This window comes from Podarcis gaigeae (assembly GCF_964106915.1).
Source record: "Podarcis gaigeae genome assembly, chromosome: 13".
Taxonomy (NCBI): domain Eukaryota; kingdom Metazoa; phylum Chordata; class Lepidosauria; order Squamata; family Lacertidae; genus Podarcis; species Podarcis gaigeae.
This window is the reverse complement of record NC_139689.1, coordinates 21,706,549-21,726,713: the sequence shown is the minus strand read 5'-3', so window position 1 is coordinate 21,726,713 and position 20,165 is coordinate 21,706,549. Positions and strand designations below refer to the sequence as shown.

General features: G+C 47.3%; 1 gene segment (V, D, J or C); it reads right to left on the bottom strand.

Moving 5' to 3' along the window:
• Nucleotides 1-506: 506 nt before the first annotated feature.
• Nucleotides 507-16,273, bottom strand: LOC310829506 (Ig gamma-2C chain C region-like). The segment is given in 7 exons: nt 16,181-16,273; nt 14,771-15,109; nt 5,292-5,588; nt 3,929-4,225; nt 2,045-2,338; nt 1,471-1,578; nt 507-1,326 (listed from the first exon to the last, which is right to left on the bottom strand).
• Nucleotides 16,274-20,165: the final 3,892 nt, after the last annotated feature.

Sequence of the window (20,165 nt, the reverse complement as noted above, 5' to 3'; positions counted from 1 at the left end):
AAACTTTTTGCTTCCGGCCCTGAGGATTATTGAGGCCTAACAGTCACAAAATGGCAGGGCAGAGGCAGAGCAGGTCACAAACTAGAGGCAGAGTTTGCCATAAGCAGCTGGCAGTCACAGATCTCCTTCTCTGTTAAGAATGATTTGCAGCGGCCCAAAGCTTATTTGGGAGCCCCTAGGTGCCAACTCCCTGGGCCCCTGAGTGCCTGAGCACCCGCAAATTCCCCATGAAGGGGCCAGGCACCCACAAATTTTAGTGCATGTGGGTATTGGGACAGTGTGCAGTCCCCCAAAGCAGCATTGAGCCCTTGGGCATAATTCAATGCTATTTCAAGGACAGATGATTTCATAAAATTGTGGAACTGAAGAGTTGGAAAGGACCCCGAGAACACACTGCATTGCAAGAATCTTTTGCCCAACATCAGGCACTGGTGCTGTCAATTATTTTCTCCTACATCAGAATGACTACAGTTTTGGGATTTTTTTTTAAATAAACACTTTATTGAAATCTGTTTTTCCATAAAGAATTTAGAACACAACAAACAAGAAACATAACTTGGTAGACGTCAAGCTAAAGTATAGCCATACAGATAATGCAGTGTATAAGGTGAAAAACTAAAGGAGAAAAGAAATCATATTATACACAAACTGGGACAGGGAGGGAAATGATGGGGAAAGAGGAGAGGCAGACTGGGGGATGTGTTGGTGAAGCAGCACCAGGCAGGATTGAACCCTCTTGCTCTCGATGCTGCAGTCAGAGCAGGGAGGCAAGGAGATGCAGCTTCTTGTTCCCCAACCTCCCTCCTGACATGAAGGGTTTATTAAGCTTAATTAAAGATTAACTGAACCCTCAAGCTAGGCACTCTTTCGTATGTCACAACACAACTGTTCATCAGTATTAAGATCAGGCTGGATCAGATGTTCTTTGGGCTTGTTTGCGGCCCTGAGTTGGCAGAGGCACAGCCCTGAAACTAACAAATTATAATATCCATTTTAAAAACCTCAATATTCCTTGGTTTCTTAGAATACCCGAAGAGTGCAGAGCTCTACTATATGTATATAATTTCAGAATGGAAGGTTGATTTCAAATGATTTAAATCGCCTTGACTTTAAAATGAAGCCTCTTGCAATTATCATACTTGAAATAGATTTTCTAGGAAATACATAATGAAATGGAACAATATTGCATTGCCTAGAACAACCCTGTGCCAAAATGTCATTCCGTGGACTGTTAGATACCAAAGATTTCATCTGGCTTTTCCCTCCTGACTTTCGACATCTTCTTCTGGAGGATTTCTTCATTCAGTGCAGCTTGCGCTTACGGGGCTGATAAGAGAGAGAGAGAGAGAGAACGCAATAATTAGGTGTCTCCAAACTGCAATCTGCAGTCTCGTGCCCCAGCACTGCAGCCTTGCCTCCCCACGGACTCTGCTGCCCTTTCTGCCACCACTCCCATCAGCCCCAACTCACCTCTGCGCCTTTGGTACATCAACGTCGCTCCAACTCCCATGCCAAGTCCCACAACATGTCCCGCAGATCCTAGAAGCCAAGTCATCGGTGATCCAAAGTATCCTAGAGCTGGAGGAGAGTCAGTTGGAGATGCAGGTTTAAGTTTTGGCCGATGTTATTTGGTACTACATTCTGGGGATAAGGGGTGGGTAATTCCATCACCCTCTGGTAAGGTTCAAAGCGGTTGCTCGAGAGCAAGCAGGCAAATGCCTCCTTGCTCGGCTGTGAAGCCTTGCTTTTGATGCCAAAATAAACTTTATCTGTCCAGAGCACCACTCTCCCATGGCTGGCAGAATCCGTGAGTGGGCGGTCCTTAAACCTTCCCCAGCAAAGTAGTTTCTTGATGCTCAGTTGCGCCTCCCCTCTTGGCGCGCCTGGCACCGCCTTGCCTCCTCCAAGCCCTGAAGATCCTCTCTACTGGTTACTCTCCTCCTCTGAGGAGGAGCTGATTCCCACGATCTTTGGGGGCTCTCTGTAATCCATCGGCTTTTCCCGTCTCCCCGCTGAGCCGATGGCAGTTCCCTGACACCCTCACCTTCTGGCTCCCAGGGGATCATCTCCTCCAGTGGTGCCTCCAGTGCTTCATGTTGTACCTGGCAGGTAAAATTGGCTGCTAAATGGCCCTGCTTTGGGAAGAAGACGCTTCCGGTTGAGAACGTCCCGTTAGGATTCTGTACAAGTTCCGACTCATATATTCTCCCTTGTATCGGCTCCCCATTTTGCAGCCACTGCACTGTAACGTTTTGTGGGTAAAACCCACACACTAGGCACTCAGCTACCAAGAACGACTTCCCTGGTGGCCTGGTGAGCATATGAATTTCTGGGCGAGCTGCAAGGAGAAGAAAGAGATTTGAGGTCCTGCAAGTCTGGTGATGGCCAATAGAGGGAGACACTGCAGATTATAAAGGCAACCCACCTAACAGTCTCTGAACAGTCCACAGTTGTGTGAATGCATTACACAAGAGCAGCACAGCACCAGAGCATCTGCCTTGCATGCAGAAGGTCTCAGGTTCAATCTCTGGTGTCTCCAGGCAGGGCTGAGAAAAGCTGCCTCCTGAAAGTCAGACAGCTGCTGCCAGGCAGCATATACAATACTGCACTAGATGGACACCGGTTCAAGTCCAACTATATCCTGAGACCAACAAAAGTCACTATTGAATAGCTGCAGTTTGCCTTAAGAAGTCTGATATTCCCCTCCCATGCCATCATTTCCCCCAAGTCAAATTAAGAGTTGCACTCCTGACATCATCATCATCACCATCATCATCATCATTTATTTATACCCCACCCATCTGGCTGGGTTTCCCCAGCCACTCTGGGCAGCTCCCAACAGAATATTAAAAACAGGATAAAACATCAAACATTAAAAACTTCCCTAAGCAGGGCTGCCTTCAGATGTCTACTGAAAGTCAGATAGTTGTTTATTTCCTTGACATCTGATGGGAGGGCATTCCACAGGGCGGGTGCCACTACCGAGAAGGCCCTCTGCCTGGTTCCCTGTAAGCTCACTTCTTGCAGGGAGGGAAACACCAGAAGGCCCTCGGAGCTGGATCTGTGTCCGGGCTGAACGATGGGGGTGGAGACGCTTCTTCATTTTGACCCAAAGAGAAGAATGGGGTGAAGAAGGAATTGGAGTATGTATGCTGTTATGGACTCTGCCCCTTAACTGTAGGAACAATACAGGACTAGAGCCTGTAGTAAATCAGAAGCTGTGCTTTGTTTTCCGAATGTTTTGGAAGTCAAATGCACTTCCAGAACGGATTCCGTTCGACTTCAAAGGTACGACTGTATCTTCAGTCAGACCTATGTGCTCCATTTAAAGGGAGTAAAAATGCCATTCTACTCCATCACAGCCTGGGGGGAGGGGGAGAGGTCAATGGAGGCGCCAGACGGACCTCACTACAGGTCCTGTGAGGCAAGGATGGGGCAAGTGTGGCTCTCCAGTGTCCTTTGACTACAACTCCCATCATTCTGACCATTGGCTTTCCTGGCTAGGTCTGACGGGAGCTGGAGCCCATCCACATCTGGAAGGTCACAGGCTTCTCATCTCCCAAAATGGGGAACATAAAGCCTTTTTTGCTAAATACAGCACCATGTTAAGTAGCGTGTGAAGCCGCCATTTTAATGCAACTTCCAGCTGATTTGCAGGAGGCGGTGCCTTAGCAATCGTGATGGGCCCTAGTATGGAAGCAGATTCGACTGGGTGGGCCTTCACCCACCTCAGCAGATAGGTTCTTGCAGGATTCTTTATCGTGGAGCACACACTACTAGTTAGAGGAAAGGGAGCTCTGAAGAGGAAAATAAGCAGAGGCAGAACAGGGTAGAGAGTGCGAGTCAGAACTGGGTCTCACTAAGGGGGAACTGCGCTTAGCATGGACATTTCAGGACTCCAGGTTGCACAGGAAAGGCTCCCACTTACCTACCACCTTCAGCTCAAAATCTTGACTGACTGGATCTTTTCTCGCTTGGTGATGGATGTGGCATGAGAAGGTAACGCCAGCATCAGAGATTTGTGGTGTGAACTCCAGGACACTCTCTGCATAGAAGAGACCATCGGGCGTTTGCTGGACGGGGGGCGAGTCAACTTTCAGAGTCTCACTGCCTCGCAGCCACTTTACAGAGACATTGCCAGGGTAAAAGTCAGATGCCGCGCACAAGAAGTTGCTTGGTTCGCCCAGCTCTACGTCTGTGAGGCCGAGTGTTAGGCGTGGGAGAGCTGGAGGCAGAGAGGAGAGTTAGGACAGCATCTCCATTGGCAGATTAACTGTGCTTTGTTAAAGGGTGCTGGGAACTGTAGCTCTGTGAGCAGCAAGCTACAGTTCCCAGGATTCTTTAGACGAAGCAATATCCGTTAAATGTGTTTTCAATGTATGGCACATCAGTGCCCTATGCCAGTCGTTTGGGGTTCTGTTTTCATTCAGCAGAGTCGCCCAAAAATTCTTCCTGAATCTTCTTTCTCAGTTCAGCTCATCTGTTGGTGAATTCCCATGTGGGAATAAACACCTCACCCATTCCAGTTCTGCTTAAAGTATTTATTGAAGAATTAGCATGGCAACTTATACAACTGCTGCCCTGATGAAAATAAAGTAAAACTAAGTACAGTGAATCATTCCTTCTCTGTGCTCCTCAGGAATCTGGGCAGAGCGACAGCCAGTCTGCTCTCATTCATAGCTTGTCTAATAAAGAAGTCTGTTGCTAAGGCAACCTGTTGCTGGGGCAAACCTGTTGCTGGGAGAAAACTTGTTGCCAGGGGCAAAACTATGCAATTTCAAGTCTATTTTATCATGGTGCTTGGTTTCGCCAGCTGCACCTTTGTGGGGCCAAGTGTCGATGTTAAATGTGCTTTAAATGTATGGCCTAGATGTGCTTTGGCAATGCTGAACTACTGTGGCACTAGTGTGGAAGCAAACTCGACTGGGTGGGGCTTCATCCACTTCAGCAAAGAAATTCTTGACTGTTTCTATATCATGGAGGGGACACAACCTGGTTTGAGCAAAAAGCTATAGAGTTTTGAGGAGAAAAATACACAGAGGCAGAACAGGCTAGAGAGCCAGAACTGGGTCTCATTAAGAAGGGGAAGTGGTTCCTAATGCTTTTTTTCTAGAAAATGTGGTGCCAGAACTCATGAACAGCTCCCTTGTTCTCTTAACAATGGCCATGGCGCCCACCTGAGAGGTGCTGGAACTGAGTTCCGGATAAAAAAAAAGCCCTGGTAGTTAGCATGGGCAGGGGGCGAGGGGGGGCCAGGATTCCAGGGTCGCACAGGAAAGGCTCCCACTTACCTACCACCTTCAGCTCAATATCCTGACTGATTGGGTCTTTTGCTGCTTGGTGTTGGATGAGGCACGAGAAGGTGACACCATCATCAGAGAGTTGTGGTATGAAGTTCAGGACACTCTCTGCATAGAAGAGGTAATTGGCCCCACGCTTGGCAGGGGGGGAGTCAACTTTCAGAGTCTCACTGCCTCGCAGCAACTTCACAGAGACACCGCCAGGGTAAAAGTCGGATGCTGCACACGTCAAATTGATTGGTTTTCCCAGCGGCACTTCGGTGGGGCCGAGTGTTAGGCGTGGGGGAGCTGGAGGGAGAGAGGAGAGTTAGGAGAGCATCTCCTTGGGCAGCTTAAAGGGTGCTGGGAACTGTAGCTCCGTGAGCAGCAAGCTGCAGTTCCCAGGATTCTTCACCGGAAGCCACATGAGTTAAATGTGCTTTGAATGTTTGGCATGGATGTGACTTCCCTCTTCCCTTCCACAGTAAAAGGAAACTCTCAGTACAAGGAAGCTGGCGCAGAAGTAATGGTGGAAAACATGCACTGGGAATTTGCAGTTCAAATCTCACCTTGCCCATGAGCTCGTTAGGTGGCCTTTACGTTACTCACTATCCTCTTAGCCCCAAGTCCTGCCTGGCCTGCCCCCCAAATGCAGTATGAGCTGCTGTCCTGTATCTCCACTATGCCATCCCTCAAGGTCTGGGAAACTGTCCCGCTTGGACTACTGCAATGCGCTCTACGTGGGGCTACCTTTGAAGGTGACCTGGAAACTACAACTAATCCAGAATGCAGCAGCCAGACCTGTGACTGGGAGCTGCCGCTGAGACCACATAACACAGGTCTTGAAAGACCTACATTGGCTCCCAGTACGTTTCTGAGCACAATTCAAAGTGTTGGTGCTGACCTTTAAAGCCCTAAATGGCCTTGGCCCAGTGTACCTGAAGGAGTGTCTCCACCCCCATTGTTCAGTTTGGACTCTGAGGTCCAGTGCTGAGGGCCTTCTGGCGGCTCCCTCCCTGCGAGAAGTGAGGTTACAGGGAACAAGACAGAGGGCCTTCTCGGTAGTGGCACCTGCCCTGTGGAGCACCCTCCCATCAGATGTCAAGGAAATAGGCAACTATCTGACGTTTATAAGACATCTGAAGGCAGCCCAATTTAAGGAAATTTTTAATGTTTGATTCGCTTTATCATTATCATTATCCTTATTATTATTCTGTTGAAAGCTGCCTAGAGTGGCTGGGAAAACCCACCTAGATGGGCAAGGTATAAATGATGATGGTGGTGGTGGTGGTGATCATCATCATCATCATCATCATCATCAAAATAGGGCTCTGTCAGGTCTGTTTGGCCTGGAGTTAACATGAAGCGCTTCATAGGATGTGCTTTAAAATGGTATTTTACATCAAGCACTTTAATGTGAAATATGTTTAGTGCTTTAAAAAAGGTTTTCCGCCCGCCGCCTTGCCTCCCTTACCTTCTATTTTCAATGCCACCTTCCCTTCAGCAACGTCAGGAGTATGGCTAACAGAACACGTATACTCCCCGGCATCATCGCCTCTTACATCTGTGAGACAGAGGCTGGCATTGCCCTCTTTCAGCGACGGCCAACTAAGCACTGCTCCCCTCAGTCTAAAGATTGAAATGCTCCCATGCCACATTATTACGGTTCTTCCTCTCAGCGACCATTTCACAATCAGGGCAGAAGCGTTTATGGTCCTGGGAGGGTCAAAAGTGTAATGGCAAGGCAAGTATGCATTAGAGTGTGGCCCTGCCTGGACTGGGGATGAAGGGACTTGGATTATTACGGCTGCCCCTGAAAAGGACAAAGAGATACAGTTAGACTGTAATTAGACTGGACCTCCATCACAGGCTAAAGCCATCATAAACCAGTTTTAACTTTTAAGATTCCTGCAGACCGTAGTTATGCAAAAATGGGATTCCTGAAGCCCTTTGGTTAAAAAACAACAACAAAAAACCAGGCTGGTTAGAGGAGTTTGAGGACTACTTTAAATCTGAATGTGGGATTCACCTTTGACTTCTCAAAAAAGTAACCATCCACTGTGGGCGCAAGGAGAGGGGGAATACTTCTGATGTGGGACACGTCAAGCTCTTTCTGGGGTGGCTTGTCCAACTTTGGTCCTCAGTCTGCACTCAGCTCTCACCTGTGGCTATTATTATTATTATCATCATCATCATAATTATACCACCCTATACCCGGCGGTCTCAGGGCAATTCACATAAAAAGAGCCAAGAAGCTGTCAGCAGGCGATAGTAGCCACACCCAGGGAAAGGCTTCGACTGCCCAGCTAAATGAGGTGAGGACAGCTAACGTGTCTCAAACCCTCAGTGAGTTAAGAGATTTCCCCTGCATGTGAAGACAAGTTCCAGCTATAGAGGGAAGTGAGGGGCAGATGGGGCTCGTCAATCTGGGAAGCTGGCCCATCTAGGAGAAGGAAAAAGCTCCCTTGTGCGACATCTTCAGTAAAGCCCAAGGAGCAAACCCTACACAAATCTGGAGTGGAGTCCCTTGGGCAGTTGGATGGCGCCTTGTACGCCCCCTTCTGGCAACTCCTGAGCCAAGCTGGTACCAAATGTATTGCTCTGGTCTGCTTTGCCTTATACTGAATCAGACCATCAGTCCATCTAGGCCAGTACTGTCTACACTGACTGGCAGAGGCTCTCCAGGTTTCAGACAGGAAACCTCTCCTAGTCCTTTTGGACTAGGCCACCTGGCCGCCCGCTTCCCGGCTCCTGCTGGTCTTTGCGAAGGCGCCTCTCCCTCCCTCCCTCCCTCCCTCCCTCCCTCCCTCCCTCCCTCCCTCCTCCTCCATTGCCCTAGCCCCCAGGAGCCCCCCCAACTGGCAAGGGTCCTCCGGGTGAGGGGATGGGACTTACATGCACCCTGCAAGGAGAGCAGCAAACACGAGAAGCTGGACATTTTGGGGCCGCCGTGCTTACTTTGTATTCTCCAGAAAGGATGCGAGAGCAATATGCACCTGAGAGACAAAAGTTCAGTTGAACTGTGACTCCCGGGTGTCAGATCAAAACATTCTGCTTTTAAGCAAGCCAGCCCAGACGGGCGTGTAGAAGTTAGGTGTGTTTCTTTTCTTTTTACAAAAACCTCGGTTTTCGAACGCAATCCGTTCCGGAAGACCGTTTGAGTTCCAAAATATTCAAAAACCGAAAACTCAATACGGAAGCATCAATACAATAGGGAAACTCAAAACGGAAGCCACGTGGTATGTTTTACTTCTGAAAAGTGTTCGAAAACTGAAGCAGTTACTTCCAACATTCAAGTTCCGAAATGTTTGTCAATGGAGAAGTTTGAAAACCAAGGTTCCACTGCAGTTTATACTGGTGATTTCAAAGTCTCCCTTGCATATTTTAAAATAATGTTCTTCATGATGTTCTGTTAGATATTTTTGTGAGCCGTTTAGAGGTTTTCTTAAAACCGAGCGGTGTATACGAATGTTGTTATATAATTTAAAATAGAATGTGTTTACACCTGCTTTTTAAAAATGGTTGCCGAGGGAGGAACAGTCGACTTAGTCTTTAGATGGCCAATTGAGCGGCTTGTTCTCAAAAAATTCTACTTCTGGCCTTGAGGATTATTGAGGCCTAACAGTCACAAAATGGCAGGGCAGAGGCAGAGCAGGTCACAAACTAGAGGCAGAGTTTGCCATAAGCAGCTGGCAGTCACAGATCTCCTTCTCTGTTAAGAATGATTTGCAGCGGCCCAAAGCTTATTTGGAAGCCCCTAGGTGCCAACTCCCTGGGGCCCTGGGTGCCCCAGCACCCACAAATTCCCCACAAAGGGGCCAGGTGCCCACAAATTTTGGTGCATGTGGGCATTGGGACAGTGCGCAGTTCCCCAAAGCAGCATTGAGCCCCTGGGCATAATTCAATGCGGTTTCAAGGACAGATGATTTCATAGAATAGTGGAACTGAAGTGTTGGAAAGGACCCCGAGAACACACTGCATTGCAATAATCTTTTGCCCAACGTCAGGCACTGGTGCTGTCAATTATTTTCTCCTACATCTGAATTACTACAAATTGGAGATTTATTTATTTTTTTAAACACTTTATTGAAATCTGTTTTTCCATACAGAATTCAAAAACAAAAAAACAAGAAACATAACTTGGAACAGGTGAAGCTAAAGTATAGCCATACAGATAATTCAGTGTATAAGGTGAAAAACTAAAGGAGAAAAGAAATCATATTACACACAAACTGGGACAGGGAGGGAAATGACGGGGAAAGAGGAGAGGCAGAATGGGGGATGTGTTGGTAAAGCAGCACCAGGCAGGATTGAACCTTCTTGCTCTCGATGCTCCAGTCAGAGGCAAGGAGATGCAGCTTTTTGTTCCCCAACCTGCCTCCTGACATGAAGGGTTTATTAACCCTAATTAAACGGTAGCCGAACCCTCAAGCTAGGCACTCTTTCGTATGTCACAACGCAACTGGTCATCAGTATGAAGATCAGGCTGGATCAGGTGTTCCTTGGGCTCGTTTCGGGCCCTGAGTTGGGAGAGGCACAGCCCTGGAACTAACAAATTATAATATCCATCTTAAAAGCCTCAATATCCCTTGGTTTCTTAGAATACCCGAAGAGTGCAGAGCTCTACTATATGTATATAATTTCAGAATGGAAGGTTAATTTCAAATTATTTAAATCGCCTTGACTTTAAAATGAAGCCTCTTGCAATTATCATACTTGAAATAGATTTTCTAGGAAATAAATAATGAAATGGAACAATATTGCATTGCCTGGAACAACCCTGTGCCAAAATTTCATTCAGTGGACTGTTAAATAACAAAAACATCATCTTGATTTTCCCTCCTGACTTTCGACGTCTTCTTCAGGAGGGTTTGGTCATTCGGTTCAGCTTGCTTATACTTGGCTGCTAGGAGAGAGAAAGAGAGAGAGAGAGAGAGAGAAAGAGAGAGAGAGAGAGAGAGAATGCAATAATCAGGTGCTTCCAAACTGCAATCTGCAGTCCCGTGCCCCAGCACTGCAGCCTTGCCTCCCCACGGACTCTGCTGCCCTTTCTGCCATCACTCCCAGCAGCCCCAACTCACCTCTGCGCCTTTGGTACATCAACGTCGCTCCAATTCCCATGCCAAGTCCCACAAGGTGTCCCAGAGATCCTAGAAGCCAAGTCAACGGTGATCCAAAGAATCCTGGAGCTGGAGGAGAGTCAATGGGAGATGCAGGTTTAGGTTTGGCCAGTGTGATTTGGTACTACATTCTGGGGATGAGAGGTGGGTAATTCCATCACCCTCACCTTCTGGCTCCCAGGGGATCATCTCCTCCAGTGGTGCCTCCAGTGCTTCATGTTGTACCTGGCAGGTATAACTGGCTGCAAAATGGCCCTGCTGTGGGAAGAAGACGCTTCCGGTTGAGAACGTCCCGTTAGGATTTTGTTCAACTTCAGACTCGTATATTCTCCCTTGTATTGGCTCCCCATTTTGCAGCCACTGCACTGTAACATTTTGTGGGTAAAACCCACACACTAGGCACTCAGCTACCAAGAACGTCTTTCCTGGTGGCTTGGTGAGCATATGAAGTTCTGGGCGAGCTGCGAGGAGAAGAAAGAGATTTGAGGTCCTGCAAGTCTGGTGAAGGCCACTAGAGGGAGACATTGCTGATTATAAAGGCAACCCACCTAACAGTCTCTAAAGGCCACAGTTGTATGAAATGCATTACACAAGAGCAGCTCAGCAGCAGAATATTTGCTTTGCATGCGGAAGGTCTCAGGTTCAATCTCTTCCTGCAGCCAATCAGAAGCTGCTCTTTTGTTTCCAAAAATTTTGGAAGTCGAACAGACTTCCAAGGTATGACTGTATTTTTAGTCAGACCTATGCCAACAAAGGTCCGTATAGTAAAAGCTATGGTTTTCCCAGTAGTGATGTATGGCAGTGAGAGCTGGACCATAAAGAAGGCTGATCACCGAAGAATTGATGCTTTTGAATTATGGTGCTGGAGGAGACACTTGAGAGTCCCATGGACTGCAAGAAGATCAAACGCATCCATTCTTAAGGAAATTATCCCTGAGTGCTCACTGGAAGGACAGATTGTGAAGCTGAGGCTCCAGTACTTTGGCCACCTCATGAGAAGAGAAGACTCCCTGGAAAAGACCCTGATGTTGGGAAAGATGGAGGGCACAAGGAGAAGGGGACGACAGAGGATGAGATGGTTGGACAGTGTTCTCTAAGCTACAAACATGAGTCTGACCAAACTGCGGGAGACAGTGGAAGACAGAAGTGCCTGGTGTGCTCTGGTCCATGGGGTCACGAAGAGTTGGATACGACTAAACGACTAAAGAACAACAACAACAACAATGTGCTCCCTTTAAAGGGAGTAAAAATGCCATTCTAGTTCATCACAGCCTGGGGGGGAAGAGGTCAATGGAGGCGCCAGACGGACCTCACTACAGGTCCTGTGAGGGAAGGACAGGGAAAGTGTGGCTCTCCAATGTCCTTTGACTACAACTCCCATCATTCTGACCATTGGCTTCTCTGCCCAGGTCTGACGGGAGCTGGAGCCCATCCACATCTGGAGGGTCACAGGCTCCCCATCTCTGAAAATGGGGTACATTAAGCCTTTTTGCTAATTATAGCGCCATGTTAAGTAGTGTGTGAAGCCACCATTTTAATGTGATTTCCAGCTGATTTGCAGGAAAGTGGTGCCTTAGCAATCGTGAGGGGCCCTAGTGTGGAAGCAAATTCAACTGGGTGGGCTTTCATCCACCTCAGCAGATAGGTTCTTGCAGGATTCTTTATCATGGAGCAGACACTACTGTTTAGAGCAAAGGGATACAGTGTTTTGAGGAGGAAAATAGGCACAGGCAGAACAGGGTAGAGAGTGCGAGTCAGAACTGGGTCTCACTAAGAGGGGGAACTGTGCTTAGCATGGGCATTTCAGAACTCCAGGTTGCACAGGAAAGGCTCCCACTTACCTACCACCTTCAGCACAATATCTTGACGGATTGGGTCTTTCGCTGCTCGGTGTTGGATGTGGCATGAGAAGGTAACTCCAGCGTCGGAGATTTGTGGTGTGAACTCCAGGACACTTTGTGCATAGAAGAGGTAATTGGGCCCATGCTTGGCAGGGGGCGAGTCAACTTTCAGAGTCTCACTGCCTCGCAGCCACTTCACAGAGACACCATCAGGGTAAAAGTCGGATGCTGTACATGTCAAAGTGCTTGGTTTTCCCAGTGGCACTCCTGTGGGGCCGAGTGTTAGGCGTGGGGGAGCTGGAGGGAGAGAGGAGAGTTAGGAGAGCATCTCCTTAGACAGCTTAAAGGGTGCTGGGAACTGTAGCTTCGTGAGCAGCAAGCTGCAGTTCCCAGGATTCTTCACCGGACGTCATACGAGTTAAGTGTGCTTTAAATGTATGGCATGTATGAGACTTCCCTCTCCGCTTCTGCAATAAAAGGCAGCTCTCAGTAAAAGGAAGCTGGCGCAGAAGTCATGGTTGAAAACATGCACTAGGAATCTGCAGATCAAATCTCACCTTGCCCATGAACTCATTAGGTGGCCTTTAAGTTACACACTATACTCTTAGCCCCAAGTCCTGCCTGGCCTGCCCCCCAAATGCAGTATGAGCTGCTGTCCTGTATCTCCACTATGCCATCTCTCAAGGTCTGGGAGACTGTCCCGCTTGGACTACTGCAATGCGCTCTTTGTGGGGTTACCTTTGAAGGTGACCTGGAAACTACAACAGAATGCGGCAGCTGCACTGGTGACTGGGGATGGCTACCCAGACCACATAACACCAGTCCTGAAAGACCTACATTGGCTCCAGTACATTTCTGAGCACACTTCAAAGTGTTGGTGCTGCCCTTTAAAGCCCTAAATGGCCTTGGCCCAGTGTACCTGAAGGAGCGTCTACACCCCCATCATTCAGCCCAGACTCTGATGTCCAGTGCTGAGGGCCTTCTGGTGGTTCACTCCCTGTGATAAATGGGGTTACAGGGAACCAGGCAGAGGGCCTTCTCAGCAGTGGCATCTGTCCTCCTATCAGATGTCAAGGAAACAAACAACTATCTGACTTTTAGAAGACACCTTAAGGCAACCCTGCTTCGGGAAGTTTTTTATGTTTTATGTTTTAGTGTGTTTTTAATATTCTGTTGGGAGCTGCCCAGAGTGGCTGGGGAAACCCACCTACATGGGTGGGTTATAAATAAATAAATAAATGATGATATTTGTCAAATCGTGCTTTTGTCAAGTCTCTCTTGAGAGGTCACATCTCAGTTCTGTAGCACCACCACAAAGGAGGCCCAGCTCTGTTTCCTTACAATGAACATCTCTTAATGATGGAACATTAAACTGCAGCTCTCCCCAAAACCTCATCTCCAGAGGAGTAGGCTTGAATGCGAGCTGGTGTTCCCTGTAATACACGGCCCTAACCAATTTAGGATATCAAGATATGCATCTTGAAAAATGCTGGGAAGTATAATGGCAGCCAACACAGCTGAGAGAGAACCAGTGTTATGTGCTTCATATAGGCAAATTCTTTTCGTGGCTATGCTCCCCAAAACTGAGACTCAAATTATAAGTATTTATTTATTTAAATATTTCTGTCCCACACCATCAGCAGCCATTTTGTATTATGGGCCAGAAATCTAATTCAGATAAAAGATAAAAATACAATATTAACAGCATACAAAATAGAAACCATTAAACCACAGTTGCAGCAGTTCAAGAAACGGAAGTGTACGAATTGCAATTCCAATACCCACTTACCTGGGAGTAAGCTTCAGTTAACTCAGTTGGACTTTTAGGACCATGCTGTAAGCATTCAGCAAATAACCATTTCTAAAGCCAGAGGAGGCAAGGTAGTATTGCATGGAGCTTAAAATATTTTGATGTGGGAGCTAGGCAGGCTGCCCTGGAGCATGACAAAGGCAGGGAGCCACCACTGAAAAGGATCTCTTGCTGGTCATCATGTGTCATGGTGAAGTTGGTTGTGGTACCCAGAGAAAGGAGAGATGATTTCCACAGGTAGGTTTATTCCAATGACAGATGTGGAAGTGGCAGGTCTTGGCTTTAGCATCCTAGTTTAGCTGCCCTGTTCTGGTGCAGTGTGTGGGGTCTGTTTTTCAGAAAAGTGAACATAGAGGTGTTCCTCGCTACACCTCTCTATTCCATTGCCTTATGTAGTTTTCTCTCCAGCATGGTTCAAATCTGGTTATCAGAGCTGGGAGAAAAGTGCTTCAAGCAATGGACCATAGGGAGCCAAGGCAAGGGTTGAGCAACCGCACATTTTATTCTCTTGTAGAAATAGGCACTGCCAGGCTGCTTAATATCACAATGAGGCAGATACATGAATAAAACTAGGGCCCTGTCAGGTCTGTTTAGCCTGGAGTTAACGTGAAGCGCTTCAAAGGATGCGCTTTAAAATGGTATTTTACATCAAGGACTTTAATATGAAATATATTTGGTGCTTTAAAAAAGGTTTTCCAGCCACCACCTTGCCTCCCTTACCTTCTATTTTCAATGCCACCTTCCCTTCCGCACTGTCAGGAGTATGGAGAACAAAACACGTATACTCCCCGGCATCCTCCTCCCTTACGTCCGAGAGGTAGAGGGTGGCGTTTCCCTCTGGCAGCCGCGTCGCATCAAGCACTGCTCCCCTCGGTCTAAACACTGTGATGCTGGTATCAAACTTTGCAACGTTTTTTCCTCTCAACGACCATCTCACAATCAGTAAATCAACGTTTATGGGCACGGGAGGGTCTAAGGAGAAGTGGCAAGGCAGTAATGCATTAGAGTGTGGCCCTGCCTGGACGGGGGATGAAGGGACTTGGATTATCACGGCTGACCCTGAAAAGGACAAGAAATACTGTTAGACTGTAATTAGACTGGACCTCCATCACAGGCTAAAGCAATCATAAGCCAGTTTTAACTTTTAAGATTCCTGCAGACTGTAGTTATGCAAAAAAGGGGTTCCCAAAGCCCTTTGGTAAAAAATCAGGCAGGTTAGAGGAGTTTGAGGACTTGTTTAAATCTGAATGCAGTATGTGCCTTTGACTTCTCAAAAAAAGTAACTACCTACTGTGGTGTATGGGGCGCTAGGGGAGGGAAAACACTTCTGGTGTGGGACACGGCATGCTGTTTCTGGGGTGGCTTGTCCAACTTTGGTCCTCAATCTGCACTCAGCTCTCACCTGTGGCTCCTATTATTAATTATTATTATTATTATTAGTAGTAGTAGTAGTAGTAGTAGTATACTGCCCAATACCCGGCGGTCTCAGGGCAATTCACATAAAAAGAGCCAAGAAGCTGTCAGCAGGCGATAGGGAAAGGCTTCGACTGGACGGCTAAATGAGGTGAGGATAGCTAACGTGTCTCAAACCCTCAGTGAGTTCCAGCTATAGAGGGAAGTGAGGGGCAGATGGGGCTCGTCAATCTGGGAAGGTGGCCCATCCAGGAGAAGGGAGAAACTCTGACCCTAAACCTCCACTCCCTTGTGGGACATCTTCAGCAAAGGTTGAGGAGCAAACCCTACACAAATCTGGAGTGGAGTCCCTTAGGCAGTTGGATGGCGCCTTGTACACCTCCTTCCGGCAACTCCTGAGCCAAGCTGGTACCAAATGTATTGCTCTGGTCTGCTTTGCCTTATACTGAATCAGACCATCAGTCCATCTAGGCCAGTACTGTCTACACTGACTGGCAGAGGCTCTCCAGGGTTTCAGACAGGAAACCTCTCCTAGTCCTTTTGGACTAGGCCGCCTGGCCGCCCGCTTCCCAGCTCCTGCTGGTCTTTGCGAAGCCGCCTCTCTCTCCCTCCCTCCCTCCCTCCCTCCCTCCTTCCCTCCCTCCTCCATTGCCCTAGCCCCCAGGAGCCCCCCCCCCCAACTGGCAAGGGACCTCCGGGTGAGGGGCTGCGACTTACATGCACCCTGCAAGGAGAGCAGCAAACACGAGAAGCTGGGCATTTTGGGGCCACCTTGCTTACTTTGTATTCTCCAGAAAGGATGCGAGAGCAATATGCACCTGAGAGACAAAAGTTCAGTTGAACTGTGACTCCCGGGTTCCAGATCAAAACATTCTGCTTTTAAGCAAGCCAGCCCAGACAGGCGTGTAGAAGTTGGGTGTGTTTCTTTTCTTTTTACAAAAACCTCTGTTTTCGAACGCAATCCGTTCCGGAAGACCGTTTGAGTTCCAAAATATTCAAAAACCGAAAACTCAATACGGAAGCATCAATATAATAGGGAAACTCAAAACGGAAGCCATGTGGTATGTTTGATTTCTGAAAAGTGTTCGAAAACTGAAGCAGTTACTTCCAGCATTCGAGTTCTGAAACATTTGTCAATGGAGAAGTTTGAAAACCAAGGTTCCACTGCAGTTTATACTGGTGATTTCAAAGTCTCCTTTGCATATTTTAAAATAATGTTCTACACGATGTTCTGTTTGATATTTTTGTGAGCCGCTTAGAGGTTTTCTTAAAACCGAGTGGTATATATGAATGTTGTTATATAATTTAAAATAGCATGTGTATACAAGTGCTTTTAAAAAGTGGTTGCCGAGGGGAGAACGTCACCTTAGTTTTTCGATGGCTGATCAAGCGCCTTGTTCTCCAAACTTTCTGCTTCCGGCCTTGTGGATTATTGAGGCCTAACAGTTACAAAATGGCAGGGCAGAGGCAGAGCAGGTCACAAACTAGAGGCAGAGTTTGCCATAAGCAGCTGGCAGTCACAGATCTCCTTCTCTGTTTAGAATGATTTGTAGCGGCCCAAAACTTATTTGGAAGCCCATAGGTGCCAGCTCCCTGGGCCCCTGGGTGCCTGAGCACCCACAAATTCCCCATGAAGGGGCCAGGCACCCACAAATTTTGGTGCATGAGGGCATTGGGATAGTGTGCAGTTCCCCAAAACAGCATTGAGCCCCTGGGCATAATTTAATGGTGTTTCAAGGACGGATGATTTCATAGAATTGTGGAATTGAAGTGTTGGAAAGTACCCCGAGAACACACTGCATTGCAAGAATCTTTTGCCCAACGTCAGGCAATGGTGCTGTCAATTATTTTCTCCTATATCTGAATTACTACAAATTGGGGATTTATTTATTTTTTAAACACTTTATTGAAATCTGTTTTTCCATACAGAATTTAGAACACAAAAAAACAAGAAACATAACTTGGAACAGGTGAAGCTAAAGTATAGCCATACAGATAATGCAGTGTATAAGGTGAAAAACTAAAGGAGAAAAGAAATCATATTATACACAAACTGGGACAGGGAGGGAAATGACGGGGAAAGAGGAGAGGCAGAATGGGGGATGTGTTGGTAAAGCAGCACCAGGCAGGATAGAACCCTCTTGCTCTCGATGCTCCAGTCAGAGGCAAGGAGATGCAGCTTCTTGTTCCCCAACCTCCCTCCTGACATGAAGGGTTTATTAACCTTAATTAAAGATTAACAGAACCCTCAAGCTAGGCACTTTTTCGTATGTCACAACACAAATGGTCATCAGTATTAAGATCAGGCTGGATCAGGTGTTTTTGGGGCTCGTTTGGGGCCCTGAGTTGGCAGAGGCACAGCCCTGAAACAAACAAATTATAATATCCATCTTAAAAGCCTCAATATCCCTTGGTTTCTTAGAATTCCCGAAGAGTGCAGAGCTCTACTATATGTATATAATTTCAAAATGGAAGGTTGAATTTAAATTATTTAAATCGCCTTGACTTTAAAATGAAGCCTCTTGCAATTATCATACTGGAAGTGCATTTTTAAGGAAATACATAATGAAATGGAACAATATTGCATTGCCTGGAACAACCCTGTGCCAAAATTTCATTTCTTGGACTGTTAGATACCAAAGACTTCATCTGGCTTTTCCCTCCTGACTTTCGACGTCTTCTTCAGGAGGGTTTGGTCATTCGGTTCAGCTTGCATATACTTGGCTGCTAGGAGATAGAGAGAGAGAGAGAGAGAGAGAGAGAGAGAGAGAGAGAGAGAGAATGAATGCAATAATCAGGTGCTTCCAAACTGCAATCTGCAGTCCCGTGCCCCAGCACTGCAGCCTTGCCTCCCCACGGACTCTGCTGCCCTTTCTGCCATCACTCCCAGCATCCCCAACTCACCTCTGCCCCTTTGGTACATCAAGGTCGCTCCAATTCCCATGCCAAGTCCCACAAGGTGTACTAGAGATCCTAGAAGCCAAGTCATCGGTGATCCAAAGTATCCTGGAGATGGAGGAGAGTCAGTTGGAGATGCAGGTTTCAGTTTTGGCCAATGTGATTTGGTACTACATTCTGGGGATGAGGGGTGGGTAATACCATCACCCTCACCTTCTGGCTTCCAGGGGATCGTCTCCTCCAGTGGTGCCTCCAGTGCTTCATGTTGTACCTGGCAGGTATAACTGGCTGCTAAATGGCCCTGCTTTGGGAAGAAAACGCTTCCAGTTGAGAACGTCCCGTTAGGATTTTGTTCAAGTTCAGACTCGTATATTCTCCCTTGTATTGGCTCCCCATTTTGCAGCCACTGCACTGTAACATTTTGTGGGTAAAACCCACACACTAGGCACTCCGCTACCAAGAACCTCTTCCCTGGTGGCCTGGTGAGCATATGAAGTTCTGGGCGAGCTGCAAGGAGAAGAAAGAGATGTTGAGGTCCTGCAAGTCTGGTGATGGCCAATAGAGGGAGACACTGCAGATTATAAAGGCAACCCACCTAACAGTCTCTAAAGGCCACAGTTGTGTGAATGCATTACACAAGAGCAGCTCAGCACCAGAGCATCTACCTTGCATGCAGCTGCTGCCAGGAAAATACTGTGCTAGATGGACAAAGGGTCCGAGACCAACAATATCTTGAGACCAACAAGAGTCACTATTGCAGAGCTACAGTTTGCCTTAAGAAGGCACTCGGGGAAAAGGTTAATTCTCCCCTCCGGTGCCATCATTTCCCCGCAGTCGAATTAAGAGTTGCACTCCAAGGCAGTTTTGACTTAAGGGAAACAGGCACCAAGATATCCAATAATGGCCTGACATGTGGCTTGACCTCAAGAGAAGAATGGGGTGAAGAAGGAATTTATTGTGCCCTGTTTGTGTCCACTAGAGGCTTCTGACTGGTGGTCTTTGGAGGCAGAATGCTGTGTTGCTTCCATGCCAAATGCTTAGTCTGAAATTGCCATCCTCTCGTCTTTTGTGCTTTTTTATGATTACTGAAATGCAGCCCTTTAATTGCATATTTTAGTCAGACCTATGTTCCCTTTAAAGGGCAGGTGTGTGCGAAAAATGCCATTCCAGTCCATCACAGCCTGGGGGGAAAGAGGTCAATGGAGGCGCCAGACAGACCTCACTACACGTACTGTGAGGGAAGGAAAGGGAAAGTGTGGCTCTCCAGTGTCCTTTGACTACGACTCCCATCATTCTGACCATTGGCTTCTCTGCCCAGGTCTGACGGGAGCAGGAGCCCATCCACATCTGGAAGGTCATAGGCTCTCTATCTCTGAAAATGGGGTACATTAAGCCTTTTTGCTAATTATAGCGCCATGTTAAGTAGTGTGTGAAGCCACCATTTTAATGTGATTTCCAGCTGATTTGCAGGAAAGTGGTGCCTTAGCAATCGTGAGGGGCCCTAATGTGGAAGCAAGTTTAACTGGGTGGGCTTTCATCCACCTCAGCAGGTAAGTTCTTGCAGGATTCTTTATCATGGAGCCGACACTACTGTTTAGAGCAAAGGGATACAGTGTTTTGAGGAGGAAAATAAGCACAGGCAGAACAGGGTAGAGAGTGCGAGTCAGAACTGGGTCTCACTAAGAGGGGGAACTGTGCTTAGCATGGGCATTTCAGAACTCCAGGTTGCACAGGAAAGGCTCCCACTTACCTACCACCTTCAGCACAATATCTTGACGGATTGGGTCTTTTGCTGCTCGGTGTT